Source organism: Schistocerca americana, chromosome 7 (assembly GCF_021461395.2).
Source record: "Schistocerca americana isolate TAMUIC-IGC-003095 chromosome 7, iqSchAmer2.1, whole genome shotgun sequence".
Classification (NCBI taxonomy): Eukaryota; Metazoa; Arthropoda; class Insecta; order Orthoptera; family Acrididae; genus Schistocerca; species Schistocerca americana.
The window spans coordinates 624,203,365-624,222,134 of NC_060125.1; the positions used below are offsets into that span (position 1 = coordinate 624,203,365).

The 18,770-nt window shown below is 43.8% G+C and overlaps 1 non-coding gene across 1 annotated transcript; it reads left to right on the forward strand.

Annotated features, from left to right (window-relative positions):
* The first annotated feature begins 17,753 nt into the window (after window positions 1-17,753).
* Trnat-ugu lies at window positions 17,754-17,828 on the forward strand. Its single transcript has one exon. It is a non-coding gene; the product is annotated as a tRNA-Thr (tRNA).
* The last annotated feature ends 942 nt before the right edge of the window (window positions 17,829-18,770 follow it).

The window sequence follows — 18,770 nt, forward strand, 5'->3', positions numbered from 1 at the left end:
TTGGGCTACCTCCACTAACCTAAGTCATCCAACTGCCACCTCTTCCTTGGAATTGGTGGAGAAAGGACAGCCTGTGCTGGGCTGCTGGATAGGATGGACGTAAGTCTTCATTTTGCAGGCATTGTCGTAGGCAGTAGCTCCATGCATTGTGATCATCATGAGGTCCTGAGTCCAACTGGTCTAGTACACAGTACTGCCACCAGAGGTCGCTGTCGTCCCATGGCAGCCTGGGGGGAAAATAGCGGGAAAAGGACTCAGTCTGTGTCCAGCTGCTGGAGAGAGGAAGGACTGTACTTTATTTTGGAACAATTTAGCTATGGATTTCACGTAGTACATTTATTACACTGGTACAAAATAGTCACTCTGGCGTGCTTGGGGTCACACTACATAGCCTACAGACTGCAAACTACACATAAATCACTGAAATAATGCATTACACTGATGTACAGAGATGCAAACAACTCGTAAATTACCGCCAAACTACTCGTAGATCACCACTTAATGTATTGCACAGTCTACAGACTTCACAAAATAATGCAACAGACACGTTCACTCATATTAAATTGGCGAAATGGTGCATGTACAACGATCTGTAAACAGGCTCACAACTCTTAACCAACCGAAATAATGCATTGCACAAGCACTTATTGCATTTAAAAAACGCTTTGAGACTGTCATCAACCTCACCGTATCAGCGAAATGCCCCCTACAAAGCTCCAAGGCGCGCAGGCTGTACGGCGCACTCATACCAGTCCCATTTGCGAGAGGCATCTGGCCCGCTCGCACGTGTTTACCGTTGCTTGCGGATGCCTTTCTAGCTGCGGTCCAGCATCGACAGAGATGTTTGCGCAGTGGGTCACCCTCGCAGACGCAGCTAAAAGGTTTCTCACGTTATACTGACCTTACATGTCTGTAAATAAGAGCCAAGTCTACGTCTCGAAAATAATAAAGTACCACAGAAATAGTTAATGGTCGCTTTTCTGGGAGCTTTCGTGATGTCTCAGCTTGTCTGCATGGAAATTATGGCCCTAACAGAACCTGTTCACTAAAATAGCCAAGAATAACACCGATTGCATTCTTCCTCGCGATCCTAACGACACAACTCGTCCATTACTTATCAGTCCCTTCTCAGAAATGGTAAAGTGTCACAGAAATAGTTAACCGTAGCCTTTGTTGTAGTTTTTCTGATATTTTAGATTCTATGCGTGGAAATTCTATTCATCCATCTATGGGGAGCTGCAAGCCAAATTGTAATAGGTCGGGAGCTTTTTTGGACTCTCTGAACTGGTGTTCAAAGGACGGGTAAGAAGCAGATTGGAACAAAGGCGTCCGCTGAGGTGTTGTTTCTGAACCTAATCTGCTTGCTTACTGCTGTGCTTTCTACAGCCATCTCCAGACTCACAAGAATATTGGAAACAAGGCACATATTTATCAGTGTAACTACAATTAAATATTAGGATTTCTGATGCAGTCTGACACCAACCAATGTACTGGAAATGTCTCCTCTTGACGGCCGTGGTTCTGGAACGAATCTCAATATCCGTAGAGCACATAATTTTCCATGTATAAAAATGTTTCAATCCCCTTACGGCTATCAATGTGCTGAATCTATACCTCCCTCACGATAGGACACACAGTAGCGACCACCAGACACTCGTACATATACTGTGAGGACTGTAGTACAAAGGCTGGGTTGGTTTCCCTCAGCAAAAAGGCGTCACTGTTTCTGGCCCCAAACTGTTTGTTTGTTTGCTTGCTTGCTTAGTTTCTACGCCCATCTCCAGACTCTCGGATTACAAGAACGCCGTATTTTCACATGGTTTGCAAGAATATTGTATCATTTACGCGATACTTCTCGATATAAAGCACATGGCATTATCGCTCTCATAGCAGCATCGCTTGTATAGTATAAAGATATAGTGTGGAAATTATTTCTCTAGAAACCCGAAACTTTAGCGAGGTCGAGTGTGCTGTAAACTACTGAGTAACTAGAAACGTATCCCGTCTGCGAAGATCTGTACGTGAAAACTAGAAAAAAAAAACAGAGGAAACTGGTACTTCCACTCGAGAATAAAGATGTCGGTGATGTAACAGATTCCAAATCATTTCTATAATTTACAAAGTCAGCTAAGCTGTTTCTCATGTCTAGAGAAACATGTCTTCCACCCGTCTTTGACCTGCTAGATGCACACACCACAATCGATGTTCTCTCAACTAAATAAAGGCGCGAAATGTGCACAAGCAGCCAACTGGACGATTTACGTGGGAGGGAATAATCGTCCAGCGCAAATACATCGTCCATTTTGAAGCTCCTCAAATTTCCACATGACCACAAAAGCTATCCAACACATACTAAGTATTAGTCCGCTACACGGCCATCTAGAGCACAAAACGGTTAAGTCAGCTACATTCCTGCATCCCTACAGGTCTCTCCATTCAGACGGCTCCTGCTGTAAGTGGGAAACGTGAATCATTTCCGCCACAGGCCACTGACACCGCGCGCCACGCAACCCTACACAGAATTGTTCTAGGATACTGGCCACACACGTATTTAGTTGCTATATTTTCAGTTAAATATTATAATTGCAGTCTCAATTAGACGACATTCAACAATAAGCGAAGTATCGGAAATACACCCTCTGATGGCTGTGGCCCTGGAAATAGAAATATCTGTACCATTCTTATGTCCGCCCCTGGTAACTCAGTGGTCAGCGCGACAGAATGTCAATCATAAGGGCCCAGGTTCGATTCCCAGTTGAGTCAGAGACTTTCTTCGCTCAGGGACTGGGTGTTATGTTGTCCTAAGCATCATCATTTCATCCCCATCGATGCGGAAGTAGCCGAAGTGGCGTCAAATCGAAAGACTTGAACCCGGCAAACGGTCTACCCGACGGGAGGCCCTAGTGACACGACATTAAAACATTATTACCATTCTTAACAATTGACATACTTTTCCCTTTGCTATCACAGCATTCCACGTCAAGTCCATACCTTCCTTACGTCTGGACATACTCATCTCCTTTGCACATGTCGCAACACTCACACATACTTCATAAGCCTAATGCTCAAGGCAGACCTATCACACATCCCCTACTACTACGTATAATACTTCGCCAATAACAGATTGTTGGCGATACGAAATAATACTGACCGAAAATCAGCGATGGGTGGACATGTCTCACAAGTTTTTCCTGCATGTGGTACCGCTGTGCCTTAGGAATGAAGGCATAATCGTCTCACAAACTACCAGATGTTAAAAAAACACGATCGCAATGTTCATATTACTATCACAATCGGTCTTGGTTCTCTTGGTTCTACAAGTGCACACAAGTATCATGTTCAAGGCTATATTGGCATTATAAATCGAGATATGGCTTTACCTCCAAATGAAATGGTTTTTCTAGACAAATACCGCAACACTGAATATAGATGGTGATCACAGAGTGTGTATTATCAGACTAACAGAGCAGTTACACGTCGCCAACAATGCTACCTCATGATAAAATAACCGAATTTAGAAAGCGATTCTGCTATGGAATATGGTTGTTGTTGTTGTGGTCATCAGTCCTGAGACTGGTTTGATGCAGCTCTCCATGCTACCTTATCCTGTGCAAGCTTCTTCATCTCCCAGTACCTACTGCAACCTACATCTTTCTGAATCTGCTTAGTGTATTCATCTCTTGGTCTCCCTCTACGATTTTTACCCTCCACGCTGCCCTCCAATACTAAATTTGTGATCCCTTGATGCCTCAGAACATGTCCTACCAACCGATCCCTACTTCTAGTGAAGTTGTGCCACAAATTCCTCTTCCTCCCAGTTCTATTCAATACCTCCTCATTAGTTATGTGATCTACCCATCTAATCTTCAGCATTCTTCGGTAGCACCACATATAGAAAGCGTCTGCGACAGAATTACAATGTCATCGGCGACCCTCAAGGTTATTATTTTTTCTCCATAGATTTTAATACCTAAACCAAATTTTCTTTTGTTTCCTTTACTGCTTGCTCAATATGCAGATTGAACATCATCTGGGATAGGCTACAAACCTGTCTCACTCCCTTCCCAAACACTGCTTCCCTTTCATGTCCCTCGACTCTTATAACTGCCATCTGGTTTCTTTACAAATTGTAAATAACCTTTTGGTTCCTGTGGTTTACTCCAGCCAACTTCAGAATTTGAAAGACAGTATTCCAATCAACATTGTCAAAAGCTTTCTCTAAGTATACAAATGCTAGAAACGTAGGTTTGCCTTTGCTTAATCTATCTTCTAAGATAAGTTGTAGGGTCAGTATTGCTTCACATGTTCCGATATTTCTACGGAATCCAAACTGATCTTCCCAGAGGTCAGCTTCTACCAGTTTTTCCATTCGTCTGTAAAGAATTCACGTTAGTATTTTGCAGCCGTGACTTATTAAACTGATAGTTCGGTAATTTTCACATCTGTCAACACCTGCTTTCCTTGGGATTGAAATTATTACATTCTTCTTGAGGTCTGAGAGTATTTCACCTGTGTCATATATCTTGCTCACCAGATGGTAGAGTTATGTCAGGAATGACTCTCCCAAGGCTGTCAGTAGTTCTAACGGAATGTTGTCTATTCCCAGGGCCTTGTTTCGACTCAGGTCTTTCAGTGCTCTGTCAATCTCTTCACGCAGTATCACATCTCACATTTCATCTCCACCTACAACCTCTTCCATTTTCCATAATGTTGTCCTCAAGTACATCGCCCCTGTATAGGCCCTCTATATACTCCATCTACCTTTCTGCTTTCCCTTCTTTGCTTAGAACTGGGTTTCCATCTGAGCTCTTGATATTCATACAAGTGGTTCTCTTTTCTCCAAAGGTCTCTTTAATTTTCCTGTAGGCAGTATCTATCTTACCCCTAGTGAGATAAGTCTCTACATCCTGACATTTGTCCTCTAGCCACCCCTGCTTAGCCAGTTTGCATTTCCTGTCGATCTCATTTTTGAGACTTTTGTATTCTTTTTTGACTGTTTCATTTATTGCATTCTTATATTTTCTCCGTTCATCAATTAAATTCAATATTTCTTCTTTTACCCAAGGATTTGTACTAGCCCTCGTCAGTTTATCCAGGTCCCATCTCCTTAAATTCCAACCTTTTTGCAGTTTCTTCAGTTTTAATCTACAGTTCATAGCCAATAGATTGTGCTCAGAGTCCACATCTGCCCCTGGAAAGGTCTTACAATTTAATACCTGGTTCCTAAATCTCGGTCTTACCATTATATAACCAATGTGATACCTTATAGTATTTCCAGGATTCTTCCATGTGTACCACCTTCTTTTATGATTCTTGAACCCATGTGTACCACCTTCTTTTATGATTCTTGAACCAAGTGTTAGCTATGATTAAGTTATGCTCTGCACAAAATTCCACCAGGTGGCTTCCTCTTTCATTTCTTAGCCCCAATCCATATTCACCTACTATGTTTCCTTCTCTCCCTTTTCCTACTCTCGAATTCCAGTCACCCATGACTATTAAATTTTCGTCTCCCTTCACTACCTGAATAATTTCTTTTATCTCATCATACATTTAATCAATTTCTTCATCATCTGCAGAGATAGTTTGGCATATAAATTTGTACTACTGTAGTAGGCGTGGGCTCCGTGTCTATCTTGGCCACAATAATTCGGTCACTTTGCTGTTTGTAGTAGCTTACCCGTACTCCTATTTTTTTATTCATTATTAAACCTACTCCTGCATTACCCCTATTTGATTTTGTATTTATAACCCGGTATTCACCTGACCAAAAGTCTTGTTCCTCCTGCCACCGAACTTCACTAATTCCCACTATATCTAGCTTCAACCTATCCATTTCCCTTTTTAAATTTTCTAACCTACCTGCCCGATTAAGGGATCTAACATTCCAGTCTCCGATCCGTAGAACGCCAGTTTTCTTTCTCCTGATAACGGCGTCCTCTTGCGTAGTCCCCGCGCGGAGATCCGAATAGGGGACTATTTTACCTCCGGAATATTTTATCCAAGAGGATGCCATCATCATTTAACCATACAGTAAAGCTGCATGCCCTCGGGAAAAATTAAGGTTGAAGTTTCCCCTTGCTTTCAGCCGTTCGCAGTACCAGCGCAGCAAGGCCGTTTTGGTTAGTGTTACAAGGCCAGATCAGTCAATCATCCAGACTGTTGCCCCTGCAACTACTAAAAAGGCTGCTGCCCCTCTTCAGGAACCACACGTTTGTCTGGCCTCTCAACAGATACCCCTCCGATGTGGTTGCACCTACGGTGCGGCTATCTGTATCGCTGAGGCACGCAAGCCTCCCCACCAACGGCAAGGTCCATGGTTCATGGGGGGAGGAATATGGTATGAAACCGATATTTGCAACCCCCTCCTGCCATCGCTAGATATTTCTCCAGTATTTGTAACGCATTCTGTCTCAATGCCATGTTAGAGGTTCTGCGATATATCCACTGGATTATAGGCGAAGGTTGATTGAGAAGGATCACAACAGTAGATGGTGTGCTGATTGAGGTGGTAAGAAATGTACACAGGCTTTTCAGATCTCTAGTGTTACGCTCTCTGGTAGTAATCCTGTCTGCGATTCAGAAATAAAGTCTTTCCATTCAGACACATACCTGCACTGGGTCCTATGGAGAAGTCCTTCAATGATTACAGCCACTAGTGAATCATATTTCCGGCTCTCTCAAATCTCGAAAGGTGTCACCTTTTTCGAACCTGTCTGTTACAGTAAAATTCCAACGTGGCATTGTAGGCAGTCCCTATGCCTCTTGCAACACCTTCTGCAACCCGTGTAGAAACAGTGACCTGAGTTAGTGCAATGGGATCATGTTTTGACCATTCAGTGGAAATGAGAACATGTTTCCATGGCTCCCATAACAGTGTACGATGTGTAACGAAGCCCGCTACTGCAATACAAAGTAGTATAAAACACAGTACAGCAGCAGTGAGAAGGACGGTAACTTTGCTACTGTATTGTGGTGTGTCTCCAGACTACATACAGCACTGCAGTCCAAAGCAGAATTGCATCCCTCAAAAATCAAATGGCTCTGAGCACTATGGGACTCAACTGCTGAGGTCATTAGTCCCCTAGAACTTAGAACTAGCTAAACCTAACTAACATAAGGACATCACAAACATCCATGCCCTAGGCAGGATTCGAACCTGCGACCGTAGCGGTCTGGCGGTTCCAGACTGCAGCGCCTTTAACCGCACGGCCACTTCGGCCGGCCTGCATCCCTCAGGACCCATTCATGTCTATCACGTCAACATTCTGTACCATCCAAGAGAGAACAACTGCGAACTATAAAAGCACCACTGACTTCATCCGATAGAGAACTCGATGAGATTTTTATCGCTTCTCACTCTTCCCATATATCGAAAACAAATTCTGACTGCGTGCTGGCATCAGACATCAAACTTGTCAGAAAAAACAAAATGTATGGCAGTGTACAAAGCGTGTTACAACATAAAAAACTATCTTCCAAACAATGGCACAGGATCACAAGGAGCGTCTCTTGCGACTGATAGTATAGTCTGTGGGATACGGTCATCCTCCTACAGTACAGGCAATTAAACTTTAAACTGGTCTGTTCAATGGACCAATACCTGTATATTTAGTAGGATCACCACATGTGCCTGATGCTGGCATGCAGACAGCATTTTTTTTTTTTCGATATGTGGGAAGAGAGAGATGCAATAATAATCTTATTGAGTTCTCTGTCGGATGAAGTCTGTGGTGCTTTTACAGTTCGTAATTGTTCTCTTTTGGATGAAACAGAATAACAATGATAGAATGTTGGGGTGATACACGTGAATGGACTTTGAGGGACGCAAACCTGCTTTTGACTACAGTACCTGTATGTAGTTGGAGACGCACCACAATACAGTAGCAAAATCCTCGTCCTTCTCTCAGTTGCTGTACTGTCTTTTATAGTTCCTTGTGTTGCAGGAGCGGGCTTCGTTTGGCACTGACGTAACACATCGTACACTGTTACGGGAGCTACGGCAACATGTTCTTATTTCCACCAAATGGTGAAAACGTGGTCCTGTCGCTACACAGGTAGCAGAAGGTGGCGGACACAGTTCTCTCGGACTTCTGCTCAGTTCTGACTTGAAATGGAAAGATCACATGCGCAAAGCTGCAGGAATGTCAGCAGTTGCAAGAGGCATAGGGACTGCCTAAAATACCACGTTGGAATTTTACTCAGTTCCGACTTGAAATGGAAAGATCACATGCGCAAAGCTGCAGGAAAGTCAGCAGTTGCAAGAGGCATAGAGACTGCCTAAAATGCCACGTTGGAATTTTATTGTAACAGACAGGTTCGAAAAAGGCGACACCTTTCGAGATTTGAGAGAGCCGGAAATATGATTCACTAGTGGCTGTAACCATTGAAGGACTTCTCCATAGGACCCAGCGCAGGTATGTGTTTGAATGGAAAGACTTTATTTCTGAATCGCAGACAGGATTACTACCAGAGAGCGTAACACTAGATATCTGAAAAGCCTGTGTACGTTTCTTACCACCTCAATCAGCACACCATCTACTGTTGGGATCCTTCTCAATCAACCTTCGCCTATAATCCAGTGGATATATCGCAGAACCTCTGACATGGCATCGAGACAGAATGCGTTACAAATACTGGAGAACTATATAGCGGCGGCACGAGGGAATTGCAAATACCGCTTTCAGATCACATTCCATAGCCGAATCGCTTTCTAAATTCGGTGATTTTGTCATGAGGTTGCACTGTTGGTCTGACAATATACACTCCTGCGTATCGCGGTCTACATCCAGTGTCGCAGTATTTGTCTGAGAAAACCATTTCATTCGGAGGTAATGCCATACCTCGGTTTATAAAGCCAATATAGCTTTTAACATGGATACTAGTGTGCACCTGTAGAACCAAGAGGACCAAAACCGATTGTGATAGTAATATGAACGTTGCGATCGTGTTTTTTTAACATCTGGCAGTTTGTGAGGCGACTAAACCTATCTTTCTAAGACACAGTTGTACCACCTACAGGAAAAACTTGTGAGACATGTCCACCCATCGCTGATTTTCGGTCAGTATTATTTCGTATCGCCAACAATCTGTTATTGGCGAAGTAATGTACTTAGTAGTAGGGGATGTGTGATAGGTCTGCCTTGAGCATTAGGCTTATGAATGAAGTATGTGTGAGTGTTGCGACATGTGCAAAGGAAATGACTATGTCCAGTCGTAAAGAAGGTATGGATTTGATGTGGAATGCTGTGATAGCAAAGGGAAAAGTATGTCAATTCATAAGAATGGTAATAATGTTTTAATGTCGTGTCACTAGGGCCTCCCGTCGGGTAGACCGTTTGCCAGGTGCAAGTATTTCGATTTGACGCCACTTCGGCGACTTGCGCATCGATGGGGATGAAATGATGATGTTTAGGACAACATAACACCCAGTCCCTGAGCGGAGAAAATCTCTGACTCAGCTGGGAATCGAACCTGGGCCCTTAGGATTGACATTATGTCGCGCTGACCACTCAGTTACCAGGGGCGGACATAAGAATGGTACAGATATTTCTATTTCCAGGGCCACAGCCATCAGAGCGTGTATTTCCGATACTTCGCTCATTGTTGAATGTCGTCTAATTGAGACTGCAATCGTAATATTTAATCGTAAGTATAGCGGTCAAATACTTATGTGGCTGGTTTCCTAGGACAATTCTGTGCAGGGTTGCGTGGCGCGCGGCCTGTGGTGGGAATAATTCACGTTTCCCACTAACGGCAGGAGCTGTCTGAATGGAAAGGCCTGTAGGGATGCAGGAATGTAGCTGACTCATCCATTTCGTACTCTAAACGGCCGAGTAACGAACTATCACTTAGCATGTATTGGATAGCTTTCGTGGTCGTGTGGAATTTGAGAAGATTCAATTTGGACGTGTGTTTGCGCCAGATCATTATTCCCTCCCATGTAAATTGTCCAGTTGACTGCTTGTGCACATTTTGCGCCTTTATTTTGTTGAAAGAACATCGATTGTGGTGTGTGCATCTAGCAGGTGAAAGATGGGTGGAAGACACGTTTGCTAGTTCCCTAGACGAGAGAAACGCCTTAGTTGACTTTGTAAATTATAGGGATGATTTGGATTCTGTTACATCACCGACATCGGTATTCATGAGTGGAAATAACGGTTTCCTCTATTTTTTTTCGAGCTTTCACGTAAAGATCTTCACAGATGGGATAAGTTTCTAGTTACTCAGTGGTTTACAGCATGCTCCACCTTCCTAAAGTTTGGGGTTTCTAGAGAAAAAATTTTCAACCTATGTCTTTGGAATTATACTATGCAAGCGATACCGCTATGCGAGATAATTCTATGAGCTTGATATCGAGAAGTATCGCGCGAATGGTATAATATTCAGCAAACCATGTGAAAATACATGTGTTTTTGTAACCCCAGAGTCTGGAGATAGGTGTAGAAAGTAAGCAAGCAGTTCAGGCCAGAAACAATGACGCCGTAAGAGGAATGAAAGTTTTTTTTTTTTAACATGGAAAATTGTGTGCAGTATAGATATTGAGATTCATTCCAGAACCATGGCTGTCAAAAGGAGACATTTCCAGTGCATTGGTTGGCGTTAGACTGCAGCAGCAGTCCTAATATTTAGTTGTAGTTACACTGATAAATATGTGCCTGGTTCCCAATATTCTTGTGAGTCTGGAGATGGCCAGAGATATCACAGCAGCAACCAAGTAGGTTGTGGCCGGAAACAGCATCTCAGTGGACGCCTTTGCTCTGAGCTGGGTTTTGCGCAGCCTTTGTACGTCAGCTCAGAGAGTGCGATAAACCTTCTGACTTACAATGATTTTGCTTGTGGCTCACCCTTAATGCGTAAACAGTGAACTAATACCCAGTTTGTGTTAAGTCGCCTTTGGGACCATGTGTGTCGTGTGTATACTCTGCGGAAATTTGAGAAGATTCAATACGACGAGTGTTTACTCTGAGAGTATTGATAGTATCTAAACTCTTATCACTCAGGTCCTCCTGGGGTAGGGGGTCGTCCACGGCTAGCTGGCCTCTCTCTGGCTGACATCCACTTCCGCATCTGCGGTCATGGGCCGTGTTGATGGAGGCAGTAACCTCTGTTGGCACAGCAGTGCGGCATGGTGAGTACGTGGGATGTATTTCATGATCTGTAAACCACTTTTGCAGGTTTAACTGACAGTGCAATATGGCTATCTGTACAAAATATTTTTGCTGCTGAAAGTATCATCTGCAGAAAAAAATGGCGTACAGTGCTCCCACACTGGCAGCAGCAGCGGTTTGATGGGAAATTCGGTGATGGATGGGCTGTCCCATTAAGACCATCAGGAAGAATGCAATTGGTATTATTCTGGGCTATTTTTGTGAACAGGTCCTGTTAGGACCAGAATTTCCATGCAGACAAGCTGGACCATCACGAAAGCTCCTAGAAAAGAGACCATTAACTATTTCTGTGGCACTTTACGATTTTCGAGAGGTAGACCTGGCTCTTACTTACATAGACACGTGACAACAGTATAACACTGAGTACTTTTTAGCTGCGTATGTGAGAGTGAGCTGCTATGCAAACATCTCTCTCTCTGCACTGGACTGCAGGTAGAAAGGCATTACGCAAGCAACAGTAAACATGTACGAGTGGTCCAGAGGCCTCTTGTGTATGGGACCACTGTGAGCGCGCTGTCCGGCATTGGCGACTTGGAGCTCTGTAGGGGGCTATTTGTTATGTTCCAGTTGACGTTAGTCCGAAAGAGTTTTTTACATGCTATGATTGCTTGTGTGGTGCATTATTTTGGCTGTTTAAGCTTTGTGACGTGTGAACAGGTCTGTAGGCTGTGCAATGCATTATTTCAGTGATCTACAAGTATTTGCAGGTCTGTAGGATGTGCGTACATTATTTCGGTAATTTACTAGTTATTTCCGTGTCTGTACATCAGTGTACTGCATTATTTCGGTGATTTATGTGTAGTTTGCAGTCTGTAGGCTATGTAATGTGACTCCAAGCATGCCAGAGTGAGTATTTTGTGTCAGTGTAACAAATTTACTACGTGAAATCCATCGCTAAATAAATTGTTCCAAAATAAATAAAGTACAGTCCTTCCTCTGTCCAGCAGCTGGACACAGACTGTGTCCTTTTCCCACCATGGGATGACAGTGCCCTCTGGTGGTGGTACTGTGTACTAGGCCTGTTGGACTCAGGACCTCATGATGAACACACTGGATGGAGCTACTGCCTATCACAACTCAAATTGTTTAAATAAAGACTGCCTGCAAAATAAAGACTTACATCCATCCTATCCAGCAGCCCAGCACAGGCAGAGTCCTTTCCCCACCACTTCCAAGGAGGAGATGACAGTTGGATGACTTAGGTTAGTGGAGGTAGCCCAATTGACCTATTTTCCCGCTAGAATTTGAGCATCCTGCCATGACATCATTGCGTCATTGCCATATTGGATCCGCCATCTTGAATAAATTTTGCAAAAATGCAGAGTGGCGTGGCGTCCTTGTTGTTCCACTACTAGTATCAACATTATCCGAGAGCCAGTTTTGGATTAAATGGCCCATATTAGGTCCTCCTCTGCCCTCCAACGCACTTTTTGCTTGCTGACATTCAGTACCGACGCCAATTTCTTCAGCGATTGCCCCAGGTCCTCCGAATTCAGCTCCTGAATAGTTTCGATGACTGTTGCAGTTCGTGACACATGCTTCATCGCCGCCTTCCCCAGACTTCTGCCTAGTATTATACTTGGCCACAATACCGTAAACAGTTGATCTCGGGTACCGGAACAATCTAACTATTTCAGTGGGCGAACGCCCAGCGCAAAGACTTTCGATAATTGCGGTTCTTCGGTTGTACTCCGTACTTGTCCGTAGCATCTCGGCCATTTTGAGGTTCTGATTGTTTTCTGGATGCCTATTGCCTTGAAGAAGGCCAGTCGCGACCTCCAGCGGAACTACGATATGGCGCGAAATTCAAACTGAAATTTGTACTGATTTAAGTGCCGCACCTGTATGTGATCGTTCCAGTCTATATCCCTACAAATTGTTACACTAGTGTACTTATTTGTATGCGTTGATCAACTCTTGTTGCAACGCGTTCATATTGTAGATACATGATACTACATTTCTCGTTTTGTGAAGTATGCAGTGTCACATTTTTGAGCATTTAATGCAAGCTGGTAGTCTTTGCACCACTTTAAACTTATTAACATCCGAATTAATATTCCTGCAGATTTCTTTAGACTTTACTGCATTATTGATAACTGCATCATCTGGGAAAATTCTGAAGTTACTTTTAACTTTGTCAACATCATTTCTAAGTATTCCTTTACAAAAGAAAACCCACGAGTATTCCTTCAATTTATTTATCGTGCCACTGTAAAGATGAGAGATGTAGATAATAGTGTCAGCGGTGTTGACAAACAAATGGTTCAAATGGCTCTGAGCACTATGGGACTTAACTTCTGAGGTCATCAGTCCCCTAGAACTTAGAACTACTTAAACCTAACTAACCTAAGGACATCACACACATCCATGCCCGAGGCAGGATTCGAACCTGCAACCGTATCGGTCGCGCGGTTCCAGACTGTAGCACCTAGAACCACTCGGCCAGTTGACAAACAGCTGAAATTTGTCCAACTGAACAAACCTCCAGGGCCCAAAGGAATCACAATCAGGTTCAGTGCCGAATCTGCTGTTCAGTTAGCTCTTGTGTTAACCATTATCTACTGCAGATCCCTCGAACAAAAATTCGTTCCCAGTAGTTGGAAGAAAGTACAGGTCACACACCTCTACAAGAAAAGTAACACAAGTTCTCTATAAAACCTATCCTTGACACCGATTTGTTATAGAATATTAGAACATATTCTGGGAACGTGTACTTCTGTCGCATGGCATCCTAAAGCAGTCAGTTTTCTTGATTCCCAGAAAGCATTTGACTCACTTGTCAGTGTGACACCTATGCTTATTATCGAAAGTACGACTGCACGGGGTATCAAGCGAGATTTTTGACTGGACTGGGGATTTCTTGGTAGGAATGACGCAGGATGCAAGGTCATTAATATGCAACACAACCAGCAAGAGTCCCAGCACACTTTCCTGGGACACACCTAAAGCAACTTCTACAGCTGCCGACCCCTCACCATACAAGATAATATCCTGCGTTACTTTAATTTACCTCAGAAGTTAAGTCCCATAGTGCTCAGAGCCATTTGAACCATTTGTTTGTCTCACCGCTGACACTATTATCTACATCTCTCATCTTCGCAGTGGCACGAGAAATAAATTGAGGGAATACTCGTGGGCTTTCTTCTGTAAAGGAATACTTAAAAATGATGTTGAGCATTTCTGCTTTTGCTTTGCTGTCCTCAATTTCAGTTACTGTTCCGTCCATAAATGTCTGGGCACTAAGTTTGGTACCACTAACAGTGTTTACATTTGACCAGAATTTCTTTGGGTTTTGTAATAGATTTTTCGATAATATTTGGCTACGGTAACCGGTGAAAGCTTCACATATTTCCTCTTGACAAAAAAAGTGTCTCTATCACTAGTTCTATACTTCGTTTTACACTTGCAATGGAATAGTCTGCTTCTTTAGAAATAATTTTACAGTGGCTGTGTACTATGGGGTTTCCCTCCCATCATGAACAGTTCTACTATGTACACATCTATAAATGCATATCAACTATTTTTTTCCTGAGTCACAGATCTATGTGCTTCTCTCCAGAGTTAAATGTTTCGAGCTCGCTACTGAGATACGACACTGTTACTTGTTTATCAAGTTTGCCGAACGTGCAAATCCTGCTACTTGTTATAGTCCCTTAGTATAATCTTTATTGCTAAAACAGCCTCATGGTCACTGATACCATTTTCAATGTGGGCATTCGCAAAAGAGGTCAGGTCTGTTTGTCGCATGTAAAACCAAATATACACTCCTGGAAATTGAAATAAGAACACCGTGAATTCATTGTCCCAGGAAGGGGAAACTTTATTGACACATTCCTGGGGTTAGATACATCACATGATCACACTGACAGAACCACAGGCACATAGACACAGGCAACAGAGCATGCACAATGTCGGCACTAGTACAGTGTATATCCACCTTTCGCAGCAATGCAGGCTGCTATTCTCCCATGGAGACGATCGTAGAGATGCTGGATGTAGTCCTGTGGAACGGCTTGCCATGCCATTTCCACCTGGCGCCTCAGTTGGACCAGCGTTCGTGCTGGACGTGCAGACCGCGTGAGACGACGCTTCATCCAGTCCCAAACATGCTCAATGGGGGACAGATCCGGAGATCTTGCTGGCCAGGGTAGTTGACTTACACCTTCTAGAGCACGTTGGGTGGCACGGGATACATGTGGACGTGCATTGTCCTGTTGGAACAGCAAGTTCCCTTGCCGGTCTAGGAATGGTAGAACGATGGGTTCGATGACGGTTTGGATGTACCGGGCGCTTTTCAGTGTCCCCTCGACGATCACCAGTGGTGTACGGCCAGTGTAGGAGATCGCTCCCCACACCATGATGCCGGGTGTTGGCCCTGTGTGCCTCGGTCGTATGCAGTCCTGATTGTGGCGCTCACCTGCACGGCGCCAAACACGCATACGACCATCATTGGCACCAAGGCAGAAGCGACTCTCATCGCTGAAGACGACACGTCTCCATTCGTCCCTCCTTTCACGCCTGTCGCGACACCACTGGAGGCGGGCTGCACGCTGTTGGGGCGTGAGCGGAAGACGGCCTAATGGTGTGCGGGACCGTAGCCCAGCTTCATGGAGACGGTTGCGAATGGTCCTCGCCGATACCCCAGGAGCAACAGTGCCCCTAATTTGCTGGGAAGTGGCGGTGCGGTCCCCTACGGCACTGCGTAGGATCCTACGGTCTTGGCGTGCATCCGTGCGTCGCTGCGGTCCGGTCCCAGGTCGACGGACACGTGCACCTTCCGCCGACCACTGGCGACAACATCGATGTACTGTGGAGACCTCACGCCCCACGTGTTGAGCAATTCGGCGGTACGTTCACCCGGCCTCCCGCATGCCCACTATACGCCCTCGCTCAAAGTCCGTCAACTGCACATACGGTTCACGTCCACGCTGTCGCGGCATGCTACCAGTGTTAAAGACTGCGATGGAGCTCCGTATGCCACGGCAAACTGGCTGACACTGACGGCGGCGGTGCACAAATGCTGCGCAGCTAGCGCCATTCGACGGCCAACACCGCGGTTCCTGGTGTGTCCGCTGTGCCGTGCGTGTGATCATTGCTTGTACAGCCCTCTCGCAGTGTCCGGAGCAAGTATGGTGGGTCTGACACACCGGTGTCAATGTGTTCTTTTTTCCATTTCCAGGAGTGTATATTCATCACGATTAGGTTTCCGATCTACTTGTTCCAGGTATTTCTAAGAGAAGTCATTTGGTAAAGATTCGAAGAACGTCTTGTCACATGTACCACTTAAAAAAAACTGTAATTTCTCCAATTGATTGTTGGATGATTGAAGTCTCCTCCGATAATGACGGTATGATTGGAGAACTTACGAACTAGTAAACTTAGGTCTTCCCTAAAGTTTTCGGTAACATCTGGAGGTGTCTGGTGTTCGATAGAACGATATGTGTACAAGTTTATGCCCACCGTTGATACTAAGTTTTACCCAAACAACCTCACATGCTGCTTTAATTACTCTCTCTGTGGATTTACGTTTCTTATCTACTGTGTCAAATACACCACCTCCATTCCCCATTAGCCTATCATTTAGATACACACTAAAATTTTCCCTTAAAATGCCACAGCTATTAATTTTGGGTTTAACCAGTTTTTAAATCCTAGTACTGTAGCACGCTGTAACAGAAAAAAGATGTTCTTATCTGCTACGGTGACTTGGAAGGTGAATTAGTCGTTGGATATCACACAAGTAACGAATCAGTCAGGGACGTTTTAATCCTTCTAAAGCTACCTAAGTCGCTGTTGGTGATGTGATTGTGAAGTGGATTCAACCACAGCTATACCGCGACAGTGGAGACCTCATGTACTGAAGGAAGAGGACCATCAAACATTTCGGAGGGTGGTTGTAAAAAACCGCACGAAATCAGTGGAAGGAATCACTAATGCCGAGTTTCTCAAACTTTCCATCTTTGGGACAGGCCAAAGTACGTTTCAAATATTCGCGACACCCCTGCACGTGATTTTTTTCTTATGTGCGAAAAACCTCACACATAAAGGGCATATAACACATTTCTTCAATATGGAACAATTATAAGATATGAATTTATTACACAAGACTCTTTAATAGTAATGTAAGAACATAAAAATAAGGCATGCAATAAAAGAAACCACTCACACTTAAGCAGGAGCATGAAAAAAGAGCAGGTACATAAAGTACATAGAATATAGATTTTGTTATTACGGGACGACTATTAGATGCAAATCTCACAAACTAATTACGTGAGATTCTCGAACAGAAACATTAGAACATAAAAGAAACTCTTAAGTAGAAACATTAAACATTAGCATTAACATCAGAAGTGTAAAAAGACTATATATGACGGTAGTACCTGTTCCCGAAAGAACAGTTACCGTGGATGACCATGCTAGAAATGAAATGATAATTAAATGGACATCCTAGCTGCAAACAGGCGTATGATGGGCAAACATCTGTTAGGCGCACTACGAATGTAGTGGTGTGGACATGTTGGGAATGTGGATCTCACGGGGAGCGTGCAAGGGATAAGTCCCTGCAGACGCACTATCCTCTGTACCCGCGGTGGCTCAGATGGATAGAGCGTCTGCCATGTAAGCAGGAGATCCCGGGTTCGAGTCCCGGTCGGGGCACACATTTTCAACATTTCCCCAATGAAGTACATCAACGCCTGTTTGCAGCTAGGGTGTCCATTTAATTATCATTTCAGTGTAAAAAGACATAAAAGTTGTCGCTAGTGAGATATTTGTCCGCGAAAGTAGATGGTGGACGAACTGTTGATATCGCCGTTCACATCAAGGAGGCGAGACCTGTACACACATTTTATATCATTTAGTGTAGAGAATCCAGACTCGCACAAGTAGGATGTTAATAAGGGCAGTAAAAGAGACAGTGCTTTATTTGCGATATCCGGATATTCACCTTTGACTGAGATCCAAAAAACGTCGGGAGCATTTTCTTTAAATTTCGATCTCAATAGTGTATTGGATGATATTTCGATAAGCTGCCCTTTCTCGGAGCTGTTTAATTCTTCTTTGGGTGCGATTTCCTCGTCAGATACAATTAACCACTCCCAGCCAGTAGTCGAGATAGAGGGAAAGTATTTGAATATCCCTTCTTGCAACTCTGATAGCCGCCGTTTTATGTGGTCGTTTATCTGATTCTTCCTTCCGTATTCAACTCATTTGACGCGGTAGTCGATAAGACGCTCATTTTATCACATAGCTAATACCATCTTTTCATGCTGTTTCTGTGTACTGGAATTCAAAGTATTAAGTTTGTTGAAAATACCGGGAAGGTACGCCAGCTTGGCTCGCCAACCGGAGTTTTTAAGACATTCACGGTAATCAAACTTATTATTATCATTAGTTTCAAAAGCTGCAAGTAGTCAATCTTACTCTGGTAAGTATTTTTCCTATGGAAACCCAACGGATTTTGCTGTGGAGTAACAACCCTTTATGACCTGCACCCATTTCTTTACAGTGTTTCTAAAACACTCGCGATTTTGCACGACGAATTTTTACATAGTTGATTATTGAGGCAGCCGTTTGAATGACGTCACCCGCAAGATGTCC